The sequence below is a fragment of the Aotus nancymaae genome, unplaced genomic scaffold (assembly GCF_030222135.1).
Source record: "Aotus nancymaae isolate 86718 unplaced genomic scaffold, 86718_ANA_hifiasm-v0.15.2.pri h1tg000057l, whole genome shotgun sequence".
NCBI classification, from domain to species: Eukaryota; Metazoa; Chordata; class Mammalia; order Primates; family Aotidae; genus Aotus; species Aotus nancymaae.
The window spans coordinates 2,609,428-2,628,378 of NW_026988471.1; the positions used below are offsets into that span (position 1 = coordinate 2,609,428).

The following is an 18,951-nucleotide window of genomic DNA, read 5'->3' on the forward strand; positions in this document are numbered from 1 at the left end:
ATAAGTATTAGAAAAATTTATAAAACAGTAGGGTAGACATGAAAGGACCCCACTAAAGTGAAGAAGCCATGCAATGTCATAGGAATACAGGTAAATTTTCAAGATAAGTGTACTCGACTTTTAACAGTTACCATTTCGGGCAAAAATCAATCTAAAGTGGCTTGTTCACTTCCTTGCTGTTAGAAATGCTATACCAAAGACTTCTAAAAATTATTCTTTGACAATTTAGTGGCAACATAATTAGCTATTCTGATGCATAAATATTCATCTTCAGAGATGGGATGATGTGGGGGCCTACGCTGAATAAATACTTTTATCTGAAATCTCCTTTCATGCAAAACACTGCTTTTATAAATAACTTTTCATTATAACATTTAAGAGGTAGACTAGATCCAGTATAGCTTCGGTCTTTCTGTAAGACTGCTCTTCTAACGTGGTCAGGAGTCCAGCCACCACGTTCTTTCCTGCTGCGCCCAGCACCCCTGGGCCATGGGCACCACACGAAGCTGGTGTCTTCCCGCTGGTTTGGGAGCACAGTGGCCCATGTACCACTTGGTCTCAGACTGTGGACAGCCCACTGTCCACTACCTCCATATCAACTGGTTTTGAAAAAGTATAAATATGGCTGCTCCTCCGCATCCCTAGAATTGTGCCAGGATGCTCTGGAAAGGTTTCCTCTAGATCTACAGATGTCATTCATCAGCAGATGACGTTTTCAGTGGATGTGCACTGAGTTAGTAGTTTTCTCTAAGTTCTGGTTGTTTGAGCAAGGAACACAACTCTGAGCATGAGTAATATTAAAAATAATAGCATCCATACGATTAGGTTAAAAGTGCAAACACCTACATTGATAATTTACTGAAATGTCTAAATTTACACTTTATATTTTGAGTAATCCCTTAAACCATGAGAGGAGTCACCAGGGAGCAAACTGGTCTGCCAGTTCCGGGTACTGTGCAACCCAATACTCTAATTAAAAACGTACCCAATACTCCAATTAAAAACGTAAAAGAAAGAGAAGGTACCAGGAAAACTAAGTTGAATGTGCTAGAGTCTCAGTAAAAACAAGTCATTAAAAAACCCTGTCCATTTAGATGCAGGCAAGGCAAAGTACAATGTTAGGGGGAAACCACAGAGATCCACTCACACGGCTCCACACGGCTCTGTTCTCCATTCAGCGCATAGAAACTAAAGCTGGAAACTGTAGATGACATTTCTGGAAATAATTTACCTAAGTAGGGTGATATACATGCGGGATACTCAAGTCCACAAAAATGCCTGGACCCCTTATCAAAGATGAGCAGCTTCGAAACCTTACCAGGTGATGAGTGACGAGATCATTCTGCAAACACCGACCTCCCCCGACTGTCTTCTTCACCTACGTGCTTTACAAATATGAACTCACTTATCCTGGTCACAACCCAGGCTGTGGGAACTACTCCCCCAGGTGTTCATCTGGTTCCTGTTCTCGTTAATTCAGTGGCCCACCTGAGTAGGCTCAGTAATGCCCACTGCTACTGCGAGGAGCCAGGGGCATGAGCGGGGTCCCTGCTGGTGCTGCCTGTGGTCGGCCGCACCTCACCCCTGCCCTGCCTTCACTTGTTGCGCAGCCTCGGATAGGAGCCCCGACTCCTCTGAATGCTGCTGCCTCATCTGCGCATCCCTCAGGCTGCGGGGAGGATGGCAGTGAGCTAAACGAGAAAGCACGTTTCACGGTGGACTCGAGCCCTCGGGCGGCACTAGGCAAGCTGTGCTTCCTCACCCCGTCCCTGTGGTTCGCCAGCCATTCTTGGACGAGGGGTCACAAGCAAGCCAGGGCTGCGCCGGCACTCTCGTTCCAGGCCCCAGTCCACCCTCTGCTCCCAGCCCTCCCTATCAGGGAACGGCCCTCCCGAATCATCCCTGGGAAGAGCAGGAGTGTCGCACCTGTGGTTGAACTTCACCTGGCCCCACTGCTATCCCCAGGCTCCCTGTCTGTCTGTGGGGACTCCAGGTAAGAGGTGCAGGCCCCGGAGGCCCAGGGGAGTCTGCGATGGAAAGGAGAGGAGGGGGAGACGCAGGCAGAGTCCATCTGCATCCCCCATCCTGCCCCATCGGTGGCTGCCATCCATACCACACACAGGCTGCGGCTGTGCCACTGTCGACACACACTGCCCTTGGACCATGGGCCCCACGCTGACCAGCCAGGAACCTCCTCTAAGCTACCACTTCTCTGCAGGAGCCAGAAGAAGCTGTCTTTACCCTGTGGCCTGCCAGCTCTCTGAGAGAATGCAGAGCTCCCTCCATGCAGAGTCGCTCTGCCCAGGGCACTGTCTCTCCTTAATCCAAGCCCCGTCCTCCCCTGTCCCCCACAGCTTCCTGGCAGGAGCAGGTCGGGGGGCAGCCGGGCCCAGCTCACCCTGTTCCTTCCTCATGACTTCCGACCCCTGAGGTTGGCCTGGCCTGGCCTGCTCTACCAGAGGCCATTTCTTTAAGGGGAGGGGTCTTCCCCTCCAACTGAGTCTGCTTCAGGGCCCCCAGACCATCAGCAAGGTCTGCCCACCTCCAAAACCCATCTACGTACAGGATTCAGACACACCCAGAAGATCAGGCAGATGGAAGGCCATGTCTTCCCCAACACCCCCATAACTGGCACCCCCATAAGTGGCTCCACAGAGGCTGCCTTGTGCATAGAAGGGGTCACGAGGGGCACTGTCCAACCTCCCACCAGTCCATCAGAAGGAAACAGTGATGTCTGCTTGACATCAAACTACTTTCTGGAGAGTGACCTACACCCATGTTCTCACTAAAACAGGAAAACGTGGATTTGCCAACATTTGCTCAAGCAGCCGTGGCACATAGCACGACTTAGGAGGTGGGTTTAAACTCAGCATTATATACCTACTCTGGCAACCGATCATGTCGGAAATTAATTAACACCCTCATTCCAAAAAATCTTCATCCCTTCATTCTCGGGAATATAATGATTTTCTGACTGATGTATTTAGGTTTGCAATATTTTTTCCCAGACTGGAGTATCGAAAATGCTCTTTTATAAAAATATTCAGTTGACATAATTTATCTGTAAAAACATACTTGTCCGTAAATACCGGGAAGAGGTGGGAATAGTCTGTCACCTTGAGCCCAGCGAGGTGGCGCAGGATACAGGGGTGCAGGGCCACATAGACAACACACCAGGCAAGGTCGGAATCCACGCCTGTGGCCTGCCAGCTGGGACCCGGCGCAAGGTGGCACTTACAGTCCCTAAGCCTCAGTCTCCTCAACTGCAAAATGTAGACAGATACCAATGCCTCTCTTCTAGGGATTTCTAAAATATTAAATGAGATGGAAATAAATGCATATACCATGCAGCCCAGGAGAGAAGGTAGACACTCGACAGAAGCGAGTTTAAAGGAGCTGTGGACGATGAACGCCCAGGCACGAGGGTCGGGCCAGCGGCCTGCTCATCTGTGCAGCGACAGGAGGCTGCTCTGCTGACCCAATGCGCAGGGCCGTGAGGGGAACCGACGCTGGGACGCGACGTCAGACACAACCTGGGAAGTTGAAGTGCGTTACGTCACACACCGTAGGACTCACTGGACTCAAATGCCTCTCACTTATATCCGCGTCTCCGGCAAAAGGAAGTAACGGGACCTCGTCCTGCTTACCAGTCACCATGGCACAGCCTGAAGTCCATCAGCTGCAGTTTTGCAAGTAGCTTTTTGTAAGGAGGGAGAAAAGAAAAATTTCACTATTTATCTTTCCATTTTTATGTATTTATATTACTTCTATGGAACCTGTTCTGGTTCACCGTTTTTTTTGTAATCACCTTAAAAGAGGAAAGGGATACGTTGTGGTTTATGCCTTTCTGATTGTTTAACTGGGGAAAAGAGGGGAAATTCAGCAGTAATTCCAAAACAATCTTCCTTCCACACTGACCACTCTGCGTCGCCTCTTTAAACTGGGGTCCAGAGCTTCACAGGCTGTAAAGCACCTCGGTGGTTACCCACAGCGACAGACACGTCGACAAAACCCGAAGGAGGCTCCACGCTCCCTTCCGCACACAGAGGAACGCAGTCTCCCGACTCCTCACCCAGCCTCCAGGTGCCTTCATGCATGAGCTGCACCCCGGGATGAGAAACAGGGTGGCCGCGGGTGAGCGGCACTGGGCAGGCTGGCCCCTCCTCCCTGCTTGTCTCCCCCAGTTTGAATCTAACCTGCTCCAGGGGAATATGGGCTCTGGCCAACGTACTCACAACCCTGACCACACCTGTAGATGGGAGGGGCTCATAGCCATGAGCAAATGAGGTTGCTTTTCTCTGTCAGCTGCAGGCATCTGCTCTGATTTTAATATCGGCAAGCCTGTTTTGTTTAGGGGAAGCCCTGTCCTTCACTTCCATGAGAGGTCACTGACATGACTTCCACACTGTGGCTCCTAGAGGTGATGGCACCCAGGGGAACGCAGCCAGTGCCACAATGAAAGCTGTGCCTTCCAGGGCACTGAAGGACAGGCAGCTCCTCTCAGCCCCAGGTCACGAGAAGCTGCGCGCCCAGGCCAGAGGTGTGGGCACGAGGAGCCCTGCCACCACACAGCCTCCTCCTGTGGTCATTTCCGGAGCCACCTGTGCAGCTACCGCTGCCAAGCACTCTTCCTCCCCTTGGTCTACCTCCTTCTGGTGTCTCATCCTCTGTCCCTGGCCTCCAGCTTGGGGTGCTGTCTCCTACATGGTCCTCCAGGAGAGCCCAAGCACCATGCTCACTCCCATCCCACACAAACCCATGTTCACAGGGGACAGCGCCCTGTCCTTGCCTTCCTGGGTGGGATGCGCACTACACTTCCTGGTCTTCTGAACCCATGGTCTGGCTCACGCTGCTGAGTGGATGCAAACATCCCCCGCCCTGCTTCTCGGCATCCCTCCAGGAAGGCTGGAGACTTGTTCACAGAAATCCAGCGAGCGTGGATGATTCCTGAGAACCAAGGGCGAGTTGAAACCACTTCTCAAAAGACAGAAGTCTTCATTACGAAAGGCAAACAGACCCAGGGATTAGGGGCCCGGGAACACTTCCATCTGTTTCATGAAAAGGTAAAGCAAAACAAAACGACGGGAAAAGGCACACAGAAGAGAGCAATTTGAGTGATGTGACGAAAAAGCTCAGCAAAAATCCAGAAATTTAGTCAGCGGCCCCAAAAAGTCACTATTATCGAACAATGCTCATGAGCAACACCCACATCCACAGGAACGCAGGCCCGGAAGGACTCGGCAGACCCTCACCAGCTCCCTTTAGACGATGCTAAAACAGCATTTATCTTCCGCAGATTGGACTGTGAAATCCTGAATGTTCTTATTTTTACCCGTCCAACCATCCCAAATTAAAATTTTATGTTGAAACTTAATTTCAAAATAAATTATTTGAATTTTCCATCTTTTCAAATGTAACTGTGTTTATTTCAAATTACTATAGGTAGATCAGAGAGAAAAAAACAGAAACAAAAAGTAGTTTTTAAAAAATGAGAGACTAAAACCAAAGTTTCTGCGGGATGGTAGAGACCCTTTTGAAGCACTAGCGGGGCTCACGTGAACGGAACCGAAAGTTAGGTGGAAATACCAAGTTCAAATACCAGAACGCTTTAAAAGGGGCACCGCATGCATGGAAATGAGAATTTTATATTCAATGCTACAAAAAAGTGCACTGATGAGAGCCAGTTGGTGCAGCCATCGAGTGAAGCGGGAATCCCTGCAAAGATCAAATAAATAAGTTTATGAAAATTCTAGGACAAACCCAGCTAACCTGAGAGCCAAGTCAGTTCCCTGCTGGGCTGGTGTCTGCAGCCACCACCAGCCCCGGGCCTCCGTCTGGCGGGGGCACTACCCTCCGTGCAGCTGGCACAGAGGCCTGAAGACGGACAGCTCTGCGGACGTGGCTAGCAGCTGCCCTGGACCAAACATGCTTTCACCCCCAGACCAAGTGATGAAATCTGTCTTTCCAGCCTTTTGTGTGCAGCAAACAAAAAACACAGCCCCACAGGCTTCAATGAGCCACGCGCTTCCTTTCCTGTCTTCCCTGGTCACTCCCTCCCACCTGTGCATAATAAACACACCCGGACTGCGGTCTCTGGGTCTTCATCTAGTCAGTCATCCCACACACTCCCTCGTGTTTAACCTTGAAACCCGATTCCAACGCGCCAACATCGGTGCCTACAGACGGCCGCGCGGGCTGCTGCGCTGGCTCCTGCAGTGTGCGTGCTTTGACGGGCTCTGGGGGCAGAGCCAGCTGGCAGTGGAGGCTCGGTTGCCCAGGGAACAGCCACTGAAGTGTGCGCTCAAGAGTCTGCACCAGGCCGGCGCTGTCACGGTGCTGGCTGAACCCCCGCGCTGCAGGGGCTGGGCCCGGCAGGTGCCCATTAGTGCTCTCCGTGCTCCGGGAACAAGGAGCAGGTCCAGAAGCCCCACTCTTCCCGCTGACTTGCCTCGCTGCCTTTTAATGACTACGCCACTCTCGCCACCCAAACAAAATGCACAGAGTAGGCGGAAATCATCAGCTTCGAGGATGGCTCCTGCTATTTTTAAACAATGCCTGTCGACTGGAGGGCAGCGGAGTGGCCTGCATACCTGGGGTGATCTGTCCTTTCACTTAATGCCAGCTCTGCTTTCTTTCGCCCATTTATTCTGCTTTAAATCCCCCCGACCCAATTTAGTCATCCCCACTTGTGCAGTCCTCATTTGGAGAATACATGAAGTGTACCAGTCCTTGCCACTTTGAGGAGTCAGGGGAAGGCCAGCTGCCCCAGCCCTCGGCGCCCACTGCCGCCACAGCGATGAGGCTCTGGCGGGACACAGGCATCCTAAGAGGTCCATGCAGCAGACACGCCTCTCAGCACCGCCATGCTGGGCTGGCCTCCTTCCCCACAGCAGCAGCACAGCACAGTGGCCCAAGCCCCAGGTAACAGAGCGCCAGCAAACAAGGAGGCACCCTCGAGGCTCTGAACAACCAGGCCCCCCTCCTGCCCTGGCCGCCCCTCCTGGCCGCTCCTGTCTCCTCATTCTGCGACCCATGCTGAGAGAGAAGCTGCTGCTTCTGCATTGCCTGCGGTGGCACGAAGAGGACTCAGAAGGAGCTCGCACCCAGAAGTGATGCCCCACGTTCACACCTGGCACACTGGGCAAAAGTCGCCATGCCTTCCCCTAGCTGCAAAGGATGTCCAGAAGGGCAGGAGAGGCAGATACCAGCGAGCACCACAATTAAAGATGGGGAGAAAAGAAAAGGGAAAACTGCCAGGCGCAGAGGCTCACCCCGGTAATCCCAGCACTTTGGAAGACCAAGACCAGAGGATCACTTGAGGTCAGGAGTTCGAGACCAGCCTGGCCAACACAGTGAAACCCCATCTCTACTAAAAATACAAAAATTAGCCAGTGTGGTGGCGGGCACCTGTAATTCCAGCTACTCGGAGAGGCAGGAGAATTGCTGGAACCCAAGAGTCGGAGGTTTCAGTGAGCCAAAACTGTACCACACACTCCAGCCTGGGTGATAGAGCGAGACTCCATCTCAAAAAAAGGAGAAAAAAACCACCTGGGGAAAACCACCTGGGATGTACAAGGTAGCAGTGCAGAGGCCCAGGGTTGTCTCCCCAAGACCCAGGCCAGGAAGCAGTGTGCAAAGGGGAGACCAGCAGGCACAGGGCACAGAGGCCGAGCCGCGGCGGCAGGTAAGCCGGGCAGCACGGAGACGGGGCGGGAGGCCGGGTCCTGAGCAGTGTCAGACCACGGACAGGTGTGCAGAAAGGGAAGGAGAACCAAAATGTACTCCATTTCTATTATGTGCCTGCACTTTGCATTCTTCAGCCCATCTCATCTCACTCCGCGAACCAGATTAGTTATTTCTATTCTGTTGAGAAAAGTCGGGAGCAGAGAGGAGTTTACTTCTCAGGACACAGCAACTCGAATGGAGCCAGGATTCAAACTCCAAACCCATTGCCCGTGTCATTAGCCTGCATTTCCACTTGCAGGGAAGGAGCACACAGTTGGGAAAGGCAACCCACCAGCAGCAGAATCGGAGGAAGAAAAGGTGGCTGTGGGCGGAGAGTGCAGAGGCCCGGGGTAGATCCGGCCACCTCGCTGTGAAAAGGGAAGGAGGGCATCAGAAACACGTGACCCACCAACCCTCCCCGAGAAAGAACAACAGATGTGTAGGCTGCATTTCAATACAGCACTGAACAAGGGCAAGCTCTCCGAAGCCAATGCCCCCCAAGGGAGAACTGGCCAAATACACAGGGACATGTCAGACCACCGCAGAAAATGTCCTTGTGAAAGATGGCTCCTCGCTCCGTCTCAGAGTAGGCTGGACAGTCCCCCTATGTCAGCGAGCCTGAGGCCCTCAATGCCACTGTCTTCACACAAACCAGAGACCCCCAGCCAGGAGGAAGAACCTGGGACAGGGGCAGGGAAGAAGCAGGCTCCAAGCACACCCTGGAGCAAACCTCCAGGTCAAGGCTGAATGGGGCCAGGAAACAGAGCCAACGCCCCCACCCTCCCCGCTGCCTGCCAGGGCCTGGCCGCGGTGGACGGGACCACCAACACCCATGGTCGCCAGGCTGCAGTGAGCAAGCACCAGCCACAGCCTTTGCCTCTATCAAGGCTCAGGACCAATTCAACACCCAGCGCTGGGGACTGAGCACTTCCAGCTTCAAAACAAGAGTTTGCTTGTTTTCTTTCAGAAGTGCTCCATAGGAATTAAAGTGCTGGAGTCCAGAGAAAGCTCTGCCGACCACAGGAAGGTGAAGCTCAGGAGGCGCTGGTGGAGCCCCAGCTTCTGATCCTGTCTAAGAGCTACTAACACATAAAGCTACCAACAGTCTCCAGGACCCTCACACGGAGCAGAAGTCACCAACTGTCTCCAGGACCCTCACACAGGGCAGAAGTCGGGACCCTCACACAGAGCAGAAGCTACCAACTGTCTCCAGGACCCTCACACAGAGCAGATGTCACCAATTGTCTCCAGGACCCTCACACAGGGCAGAAGCCACCAACTGTCTCCGGGACCCTCACACAGAGCAGAAGCCACCAACTGTCTCCAGGACCCTCACACAGAGCAGAAGCCACCGACTGTCTCCTGGACCCTCACACAGAGCAGAAGCCACCAGCTGTCTCCGGGACCCTCACACAGAGCAGAAGTCACCGACTGTCTCTGGGACCCTCACACAGAGCAGAAGTCACCGACTGTCTCTGGGACCCTCACACAGAGCAGAAGCCACCAGCTGTCTCCGGGACCCTCACACAGCAGAAGTAACCGACTGTCTCTGGGACCCTCACACAGAGCAGAAGCCACCAGCTGTCTCCGGGACCCTCACACAGAGCAGAAGCCACCGACTGTCTCCGGGACCCTCACACAGAGCAGAAGTCACCAACTGTCTCTGGGACCCTCACACAGAGCAGAAGCCACCAGTTGTCTCCGGGACCCTCACACAGAGCAGAAGTCACCGACTGTCTCCAGGACCCTCACACAGAGCAGAAGCCACCGAATGTCTCCAGAACCCTCACACAGAGCAGAAGTCACCGACTGTCTCCGGGACCCTCACACAGAGCAGAAGTCACCGACTGTCTCCGGGACCCTCACACAGAGCAGAAGCCACCAGCTGTCTCCGGGACCCTCACACAGAGCAGAAGCCACAGACTGTCTCCAGAACCCTCACACAGAGCAGAAGCCACCGACTGTCTCCAGGACTCTCACACGGCACAGAAGTCACTGACTGTCTCCGGAACCCTCACACAGAGCAGAAGCCACCAGCTGTCTCCAGGACTCTCACACGGCGCAGAAGTCACCGACTGTCTCCGGAACCCTCACACAGAGCAGAAGTCACCGATTGTCTCTGGAACCCTCACATGGAACAGAAGTCACCGACTGTCTCCGGGACCCTCACACAGAGCAGAAGCCACCGACTGTCTCCAGGACCCTCACACAGAGCAGAAGCCACCGACTGTCCAGGACCCTCACATGGAGCAGAAGCCACCCACTGTCTCTGGGACCCTCACCTTGGAAGCAGCGCCATGACCTGAGGACACGGGGTAGCCGCCTGTAGGTATTCCAGCTGTGGCTCCATCTTCCCTGCCGAGAGCCAGCACCAGCTGTGGTAACTGGGAGTGAACAAACCTTCCGAGGACTCCAGCCTTTTCCAGCCAAGTCCCCAGGCACATGGAGCAGACACAAGCCACACCTGTCATCCCTGCCTGATTCCCGACCCTCGGAACTCACAAGCAGCCCGAAAGGTTGTTTTTATGCTACTAAGAAAAATAGGCTGGCCTCATTTACAATCCCGGGGCGATTTGACAACTGCTGTCACTATTTGTGCCTGTGTGTGATGCCACACGTGCTGTTCATGTGGAAAATGTGTTGCTGTGACATGGCCTCCATTTGTCTCCCGGTGTTGAGTGCCAGATTCCAGGAAACCCCAGGAATGGACCCAGAAGGAACAGCACCGAGGACCCCCAGGGGTGGGGGCTATCCTACCAGGCATGTCCTGGGGATATGGGAAGACTGAGGAGTGAAGGACACTCATGTCCACGACAGGGAAAGGCTGAGGCATCAGGCTTCCAGCTGTGTCTACCTTGGTGACTTTGGAAGCATTTTCTTACACACATGTCATAGGCAGTGCTCTGGGGGAGCGGGGGGGGGGGGGTCTCACAGTCCAGAGTATCCCACAGAGCACCCAAGATGGTGGCTGGCAGAGCACAGGCACCGATGCCCCAGAGGAATGAGCCAGCCCCTGTGTCCCCATGTGCCAAATCCATCCTCCCAGCAGCCCTAAGAGGCGGAGCTATCGGTCTCAGACAAGGAAACTGAGGCTCAGAGAGTGGAAGCCATTGTCCAAGAGCACACCAGAGTGCCCGTGGCAGAGGAGGCGGCAGGGAGCAGATTACACCTAGACACAACTGCAGCACCAAGCTCGCTCACCAGGACCAGAAAGTTCCTTCACCACACTCCAGAAACCTCCTTCACCACGTTCCAGAAAGGTCCTTTACCACGCTTCAGAAAGCTCCTTCACCATGCTCCAGAAAGCTCATTCACCACACTCTAGAAAGCTCCTTTACCATGCTCTAGAAAGCTCATTCACCATGCTCTAGAAAGGTCCTTCATCATGCTCCAGAACGCGCCTTCACCACATTCTAGAAAACTCATTCACCATGCTCTAGAAAGCTCACTCACCATGCTCTAGAAAGCTCATTCACCATGCTCTAGAAAGGTCCTTCATCATGCTCCAGAACGCTCCTTCACCACACTCTAGAAAACCATTCTCTAGAAAGCTTGTTCACCATGCTCTAGAAAGCTCACTCACCATGCTCTAGAAGCTCATTCATCATGCTCTAGAAAGCTTGTTCACCATGCTCTAGAAAGCTCACTCACCATGCTCTAGAAGCTCATTCATCATGCTCTAGAAAGCTTGTTCACCATGCTCTAGAAGCTTATTCATCATGCTCTAGAAAGCTTGTTCACTAGCGCTAGAAGTCTCCTTCACCTGGCTCCAGAAAGCTCGTTCACCATGCTCTAGCCCCTACGGACCCCAGTGGTGGAGGGACCGGGGTCACGTGTGGAGGCTGCTGAGTGGAGACTGGGCTGCCTGCACTGAGGGGTAAGTGTCACAAGAGCTCCTCGTGGCCCCTCACAGGTTCCCCTCTCCTCCCTGCGGCCTGAGTCTGATGTGGGTAAGGATGTCATGGTGTATGTCCTGACGGGGTGGCATCACGGGGGGTGGGAGCAACAGTCGCTGCCGCGGCCTGGTACCTTAGCACACACTTGTCCTGCCACCCTTCAGATGCTGTTCTGGAAGCAGGTGTGCTGTTTCCAACACCTGCCCTCTGCTAGCCTGGAAGTCTTCCAAAACGCAGGCCACCCTTGCACCCAAGATGAGAAAGAAATCCAAACACTGAAGCCGACACACATTTTGGGACTCTAGCAGTTTAGGAAATTTTCACTGAAACTATCCAAGTTCTTCAAAGGTGACCACAGAGTAAACGAGGTGATGTGACATTCACGTTACAGCTGAACACGGATCTTGTGTGGCTGGGTCTGCTGGGGTGTCCAGAAAGTTCTTTTGCTTCTCTGGCTGGTGGCATCAAGTAAACGACAGTTATTCATGATTTAAGAACATGAGCCATGAAGAGAAGCCCTTCTGAGGACAAAACCAGTGTGTCACGGTGGCCCTTCAGGGCCGATGTGGCCTGGAATCTAGCAAAGCCATAGCCCTCCCCATTCCTCGGGTGTCAGCTGCTGGACTTCACCCAATGTGAGGATCCCCTAAGACAAGCCCGACCTTCCACCATGTCCAGAAAAATACCTCTCAGCAGGCACGGCCAGACGTGTGACATCACATGGCGTATAGCCTGGGACAGAGAATAGACGCAGGGCACGCAGCGGCTACGACACAGGGGGAGTGGGGATGAAACCAGAGTCTGGTGCACCAGCCACTCCTGCATGGGATGGGCAGAGGGTCGGGTGATGGCCTTGGCAATGCCCACAGGCCCCAGCAGCCCTGGCCCCGGGGCAGCCACAGGCCCCCAGCGGAGCCCCACCCCACACGCAGCCTCCAAGTGCCAGCACGGCCATATCTCCCGCAATTAAAATGCAGGCTTTCAGATCCATGATGCTCATGCACTGCTCAGCTTTCTGGAGTTTTAATTGCCCATTTGCTTTCTTCCTAGGCAACAGACTGCTCTATTAATATCTCCCCACCGGTTTCAGGGGAGAGAGGAGACAAGGGAGGATTCGTTTTCATATTAATTGGCAAACCTCTTTGCCGCCCGCTTCCTGGACCTCTCAGGGCTTGCTCTTCCTGTCTCTTTCTTCTCAATCATTTTGCTGTCACTCTGTTCTCTCTGGGTAATCCTCCAAATTGTAGTTTTAAAACAAAGAGTACCAAGCTCAGGGTGTTCTTTCTCTCTGACCAGACAGAGGACAAGGCGTGTGACCCAGGGACCTGGAGTATGTCGTTGGATCTCGAATGCCTCCACAAATGACAGAAGTAACAGTCCCATCCTCTGTGGGAGAAGGGCGTTGGCAGACCCAAAATCAAACTGAGGGGCCATGGGACCCAGGGAGCCACACCCTGCTCCCCACTCAGCACCAGCCTCCCAGGCTTCTGCTCCTAGGCTGGCTCCCTCAGTTTCCCTCCCAGCTTGCAAATGAGGCATGCCCAGACCCATCAGTGAACCTGTCTCCCTACGTGCACTAAGTCCCAGGGCTTTAATCCCAGAGGGTGTGCCAACAGCACCAAATTCACATCTCCCGCACTCACCTCCCTGACGCAGGCTCCCAGAGCCACCGCTTCAGCAGACGCATGATATGCAATTCACACTTAGTGTCCAAACCTGAACGCCAGTGGCCCCAGCCTCGTCCTTCCAGGACTTCCTGTCTCAACAGCTAGCATCAGCGCCACATGCTTGCTCAGGTCACAAGATCCTGGCCCCACCCTGATCCACACCTCTCATCGTGACCACTGGACCCTGTGTCACAGCTTCCAGGATGAGTGCCATTCCAGCTGCCACAGTCACTCACAGGACCACACAATGCCCTCTGATAGGCCCTGCCACTGCTCCTGGCTGAGTCCTGGCTGGCATCTCCTTCCCAGACACTTGTTTCTCCCTTATCCCATAGTATATGTTACACGTTTTATTTTGTACTTAGTATCATCTGTCCTCCATCAAGCCTGCAGCTTACAAGGGCAAGGTGTGTAGCTGGTGGATGCTACAAGCCCAAAGTACAGGGCAGTGCCTGGCGCAAGAGAGTGGCTCATCACGCTCACCGCATGCAACCCCCAGGCCTAGAATGCTGCCTGGAGCAGAATAAGACGCTCAGTGAAGGATGCTGGATGCGCAATTATGACATGTTATATGAAGTACACAAAAGATTGAGATGCATAACACTTTTTAAATGCAAAAAAAAAAAACACAAAGGAAGAGTCCTTTTTAAAGATGTTATTTTACCACTAAAATGTGACGGGGGTTGGGTTTGGAAGGGTTGGAACTCGGGGAGTCGAAGGTTCCCAGGAACCTAAGCCACAATCAAGAGAAAAATCTCCCTGAAGAAGTGGCAGCAGCAGTCAGCTATAGCTTGTGCTTCTTTAGAAATTTTTCCCAGAAAAAATCCACTGAGTCTTTGGAATAGGTCTTGCCACTTGGCCATCTGTAGAATCCACGTGACCTTGAATTTAGGGTGCGCCATGGCTTTTCCAAGGGGGAGGGTGCTGGGGCAGGCGATGAGGGTGCAGCAGCGGGGACCACGTCCTCCTTGCTGAGGAGGCAGCCGCGCCTGACCACTTCAGTGGGGTTAAGCACACTCACTGTGACAGGAGAGGCCCCATGATGTGGACCGTGCTCATCTGGGTCTTTGGAGACTCAACCAGCACTAATTGCTGTTAGACTGCATGTGTCAGCACACAGACAGCGCTTCTGTCACGGCCTGAGTAACACGAGAGGAACACAGAACATCTATTTTACCTCCTGGTGCTACAGCCCAGGCCAGGATTGAGAGACAGAAGCCACGGTGGGAGGGACTCTTCACACTGCACGGGCTAGCCCCGTTTTCTCATTAGGAAGTAAACTAGGTCTCAAATTTGGCTTCTGCCCAAATTCCTAAGAGATTCCCCCCACCACTGGCATCAATGATGTTACCCCGAGGAACATGCCTCAGATGCGAGGCTGGTGCCAGCCCCACGGTGGTAGGGATGCCAAGAGTCAAGGAATAACACCCAGAATGAAGCACAGGCACACCCAGCATCGCAACACACAACTGTAGGTGAAGAATTCACTTCTGTTGTAATTAAAACACACATCAGTGCAAAGTGGGGTATCATCCTCTATGAAGAGTGCGTGGTTCTTCTGTGTACCTGGATGCACGTGGAAGGCTGCAGAGCACAGTTCTGCGTTACCCGGATGCATGTGTGAGACTATGCTGGGTGCTGAACATTTATTTAGAACTCATAACTATCTGTTTTCAAAAGGAGTCTAAAAGAGATGGCTACTTGCTAAATGTATTATGATATAGATCAAATTGTATCATAAAAATGTCATAATTTAAAAGATAATTTTATCTAAATACAAAGCACACCTCCTAAAAAATGGTTTTTAAATTCAGTCTGCATCTATTTGTCTTGAGGGAACACACTGAAGCTGCCTAGAGGTGATGCTGTGAGGAGGCGTGGTCAAGGAACTCCCCAGACACTTTCCATCCTTCCTCTCATTTACTCTGTACAGCACACATGGAAATTATTGCCTCTTTATATCATGGTATTGTTCTCACGTTATAAAAAGCAACTAAAATTCTCAAATACCAACCTTACTGCTGTTTTCCTCATTTTCTCGGAGAAACACAACTTAATGTCATGTAAAGGTAAGCTGGTCACAGCCACATGACCACGGCCAACATCACAGCTAGCAAGTGGCGTGGCTGGATGCTGTCAGCCCCAAGCCTGTCTGTGCCCTGGTCCCGTGGCTGTCAGGGGCCAGCGGGGCCGTCCACGCCGGGGGCGCCACACACACGTGCTCACCACGGAGCCACATGGCGGCCTCTGTCTGCTGAGCCTCCGGGCACCCATGCTCTGCTCTGTGAGAAAGGCTGAAGTTTTCCATTCTGGCTCTATGCTAACATCACTCGGGAATGAACCTACTAACATCTGGGAAATACTCTGGGTCAAGGTGAGGCCCACAGCACTGGGACTTGCCCCAAGTCCTCAGGTGACTCTGATGCGCAGCCAGACTAGGAACCAGTCCATTAAGTGGCTGCCCAGTCATTTCTGTTAACGGTTTGTCATCTTCAAGTGCCCTTCATAAAATACTCGACCAACAAAGACCGTGAGCCTTACGGGCCCCAGATGCTTCACGCATGCTCACCACACTGTGGCGGGGACAGCCCCCGTACCTCACAGACGGCCGACCCTGTGCACCTCACGAGTACCTCCCCTACATCCCCACAGCGATCTCCAGATAGGAGCACCGTCCTTGTACAGGGGATGAGTCTCAACCTAAGAAGCGTTCCCAAGCCCACACAGCCTCCGGGCCAGAGCTGGGACTCAGATCCAGGCGTGTCTGACGCGAACATCGGTGCTGCCTCTGAGCAAGCAGCCTCGTGTGATGAACAGGAAACCACGACCGAAACGCTCTCAGCTGCATCATGGCGACTTCTGCCAAGACGAGGCCAGTGGTATGTGGCAGATTAAAATAATGTCAATTTCATTATAACGAATTCGACTGTTACTGAAAATAATAAGGTATGAGGCAGACAGCAAACATGTTTTGTAAAAAAGAACCTGAAACTAAATATAAACCTTAGTGGCTAGGTCTAAAAAAACTGTCATTTGCATAAAGAGACGGAGAGAAAGTTCCTTTTACACATTAAACCAAATAAGCCCTGCTACCCCGATACCAGAAACCTTTGTATTCAAACACCAGCCAAGCCTGGGCTCTTCTGTGCCCGGGTGTGTCCGCCCAGGTCCTCGCCAGCCTGGGGGTCTTCCTCCATTTCCTTTCATTCCATCACAGAACAGTCTTGAGAAACTATCACCCCACACTCGAGCCTGGTGGCACGGCCTGCTCGGTGACCTCAGCTTAACTCAGCAACATTCTACACAGACCAGGGCCTCCCCTCGAGCCAGCCTGCAGCACAGTCACAGGGTTCCCAGGACATGCCAGCAGGTGCAGGAAAGGGCGTCTTCATTGGCCAGGGCTCCTCCGGGAGGCCCCTGGTGGCTTCAGGAGGGGCTTGACAGAAGACAGAGAGAAATGCTGCTGCAGCCTGTGATTCTACGCATGGGGAGGGCCCAGACCAATCAGATGTGGCCTGCTTTTTCTCTCATGGCAAAGCTGCACGCCCTAGGGAGAACCCGCACTGTTCCGGGGGTCCTGGCACCCAGATGGCCATTGAGGCTAAGAGAACAACACGCAGAAGACGTGTTTCAAAGATGGGCCCATCACCAACAACTGGACCAGTCCCCATGGGCACCTCCACCCCTTCCCCTCAGCACCACTCCTCCATCACCCTGGACACACATGCTGACAGTCCTCCTGGGTTTGCAGGGAGGGAACGGTCCCCACAGCTGCTGGATGCAGGTGGCCCCAGCAGAAGGTAAACTCTCTTAATATGCACAGGTGAGACCCACCCCAGTAAGCAGAAGCAGGCTGTTACTATTTTAAGGGAATGATCAAGTCATCTTCAACTTGATTACAGGCAACTTGGAATTTGTTCGTGACCGAATATTTTGATGTCTAAATGCGTCCTTTAATGTTCTGTGAAGCTACAGAAACCAGACTAATCAATAAGAAAGATGTCTCTTCCTTGAATTTAATTATATGGAAGAGTGCCTATTTGAACACCACAGACTCCAAACACTTTAACAAATATCAACCTTAACAATTCTTTCATAATATTCAAAGTGCAAATAATGTTTTCATTTTTGAACTTTTCAAAATCAATAAACAAAATATTACATAAAACCATTTAACAAATACATTTAAAGGCATAAATGATCATCTTATTGTATAGAAGTGATATTTTTAATCAGTAGAATCCCAAGGGAGGAATGACTATAACCATGAGATTCCTTTCAACCAGCTTAGCTGATTCATGACCTGGCTTTGACCTGTGCCCTTTAACTGATGTTCACACACACCCTCCACCCAGCCCATCCTCTACACACACACACACACACACACACACACGCCCTCCATCTAGCCCGTCCTCTCTACACGCGAACACTGTCCACACAGGCCATCCTCTATACACACACACACCCTCCACCCAGCCCATCCTCTACACACACACACACCCTCCACCCAGCCCATCCTCTACACACACACACACCCTCCACCCAGCCCATCCTCTACACACACACACACACCCTCCACCCAGCCCATCCTCTACACACACACACCACCTCCACCCAGCCAATCCTCTACACACACACACACACACACACATACCCTCCACCCAGCCCATCCTCTACACACACACAACCCCCCTCCACCCAGCCCATCCTCTACACACACACACACACCCTCCACCCAGCCAATCCTCTACACACACACACACACACACACACCCTCCACCCAGCCCATCCTCTACACACACACCCCACCTCCACCCAGCCAATCCTCTACACACACATACACACACACACACATATCCTCCACCTAGCCCATCCTCTACACACACACATCCCCCCTCCACCCAGCCCATCCTCTACACACACACACACACCCTCCACCCAGCCAATCCTCTACACACACACACACACACACACCCTCCACCCAGCCCATCCTCTACACACACATACACAGCCTCCACCCAGCCCATCCTCTACACACACACACACCCCCTCCACCCAGCCCATCCTCTACACACACACACACCCTCCACCCAGCCCATCCTCAACACACACACACCACCTCCACCCAGCCAATCCTCTACACACACACACACACACACACACACACATACCCTCCACCCAGCCCATCCTCTACACACACACACCGCCCCTCCACCCAGCCCATCCTCTACACACACACACACACACATCCTCCACCCAGCCCATCCTCTACACACACACACACCCTCCACCCAGCCCATCCTCTACACACACACACACCCTCCACCCAGCCCATCCTCTACACACACACACACCCTCAACCCAGCCCATCCTCTACACACACATACACACACACATACACCCTCCACCCAGCCCATACTCTACACACACACACACCCTCAACCCAGCCCATCCTCTACACACACACACACACACACACACACCCTCCACCCAGCCCATCATCTACACACACACACACCGTCCATCCAGCCCATCCTCTACACACACACACACCCTCCACCCAGCCCATCCTCTACACACACACACACACCCTCCACCCAGCCCATCCTCTACACACACACACACCCTCCACCCAGCCCATCCTCTACACACACACACACACA

General features: G+C 52.8%; 1 protein-coding gene across 4 annotated transcripts in view; it reads right to left on the reverse strand.

Annotated features, from left to right (window-relative positions):
• Positions 1–18,951, reverse strand: part of EIPR1 (EARP complex and GARP complex interacting protein 1) — a 182,798-nt gene that overhangs the window by 92,894 nt on the left and 70,953 nt on the right. The window contains exon 1 of one of the 4 annotated variants that reach the window (XM_021666112.2): positions 1,319–1,337. The exons of the other annotated variants lie outside the window; for them this stretch is intronic. The gene's annotated coding sequence lies outside the window, so the exon portion shown is untranslated. Of the gene's footprint in view, positions 1–1,318; positions 1,338–18,951 lie in introns of those variants that run through there. 4 annotated transcript variants of the gene reach the window in all.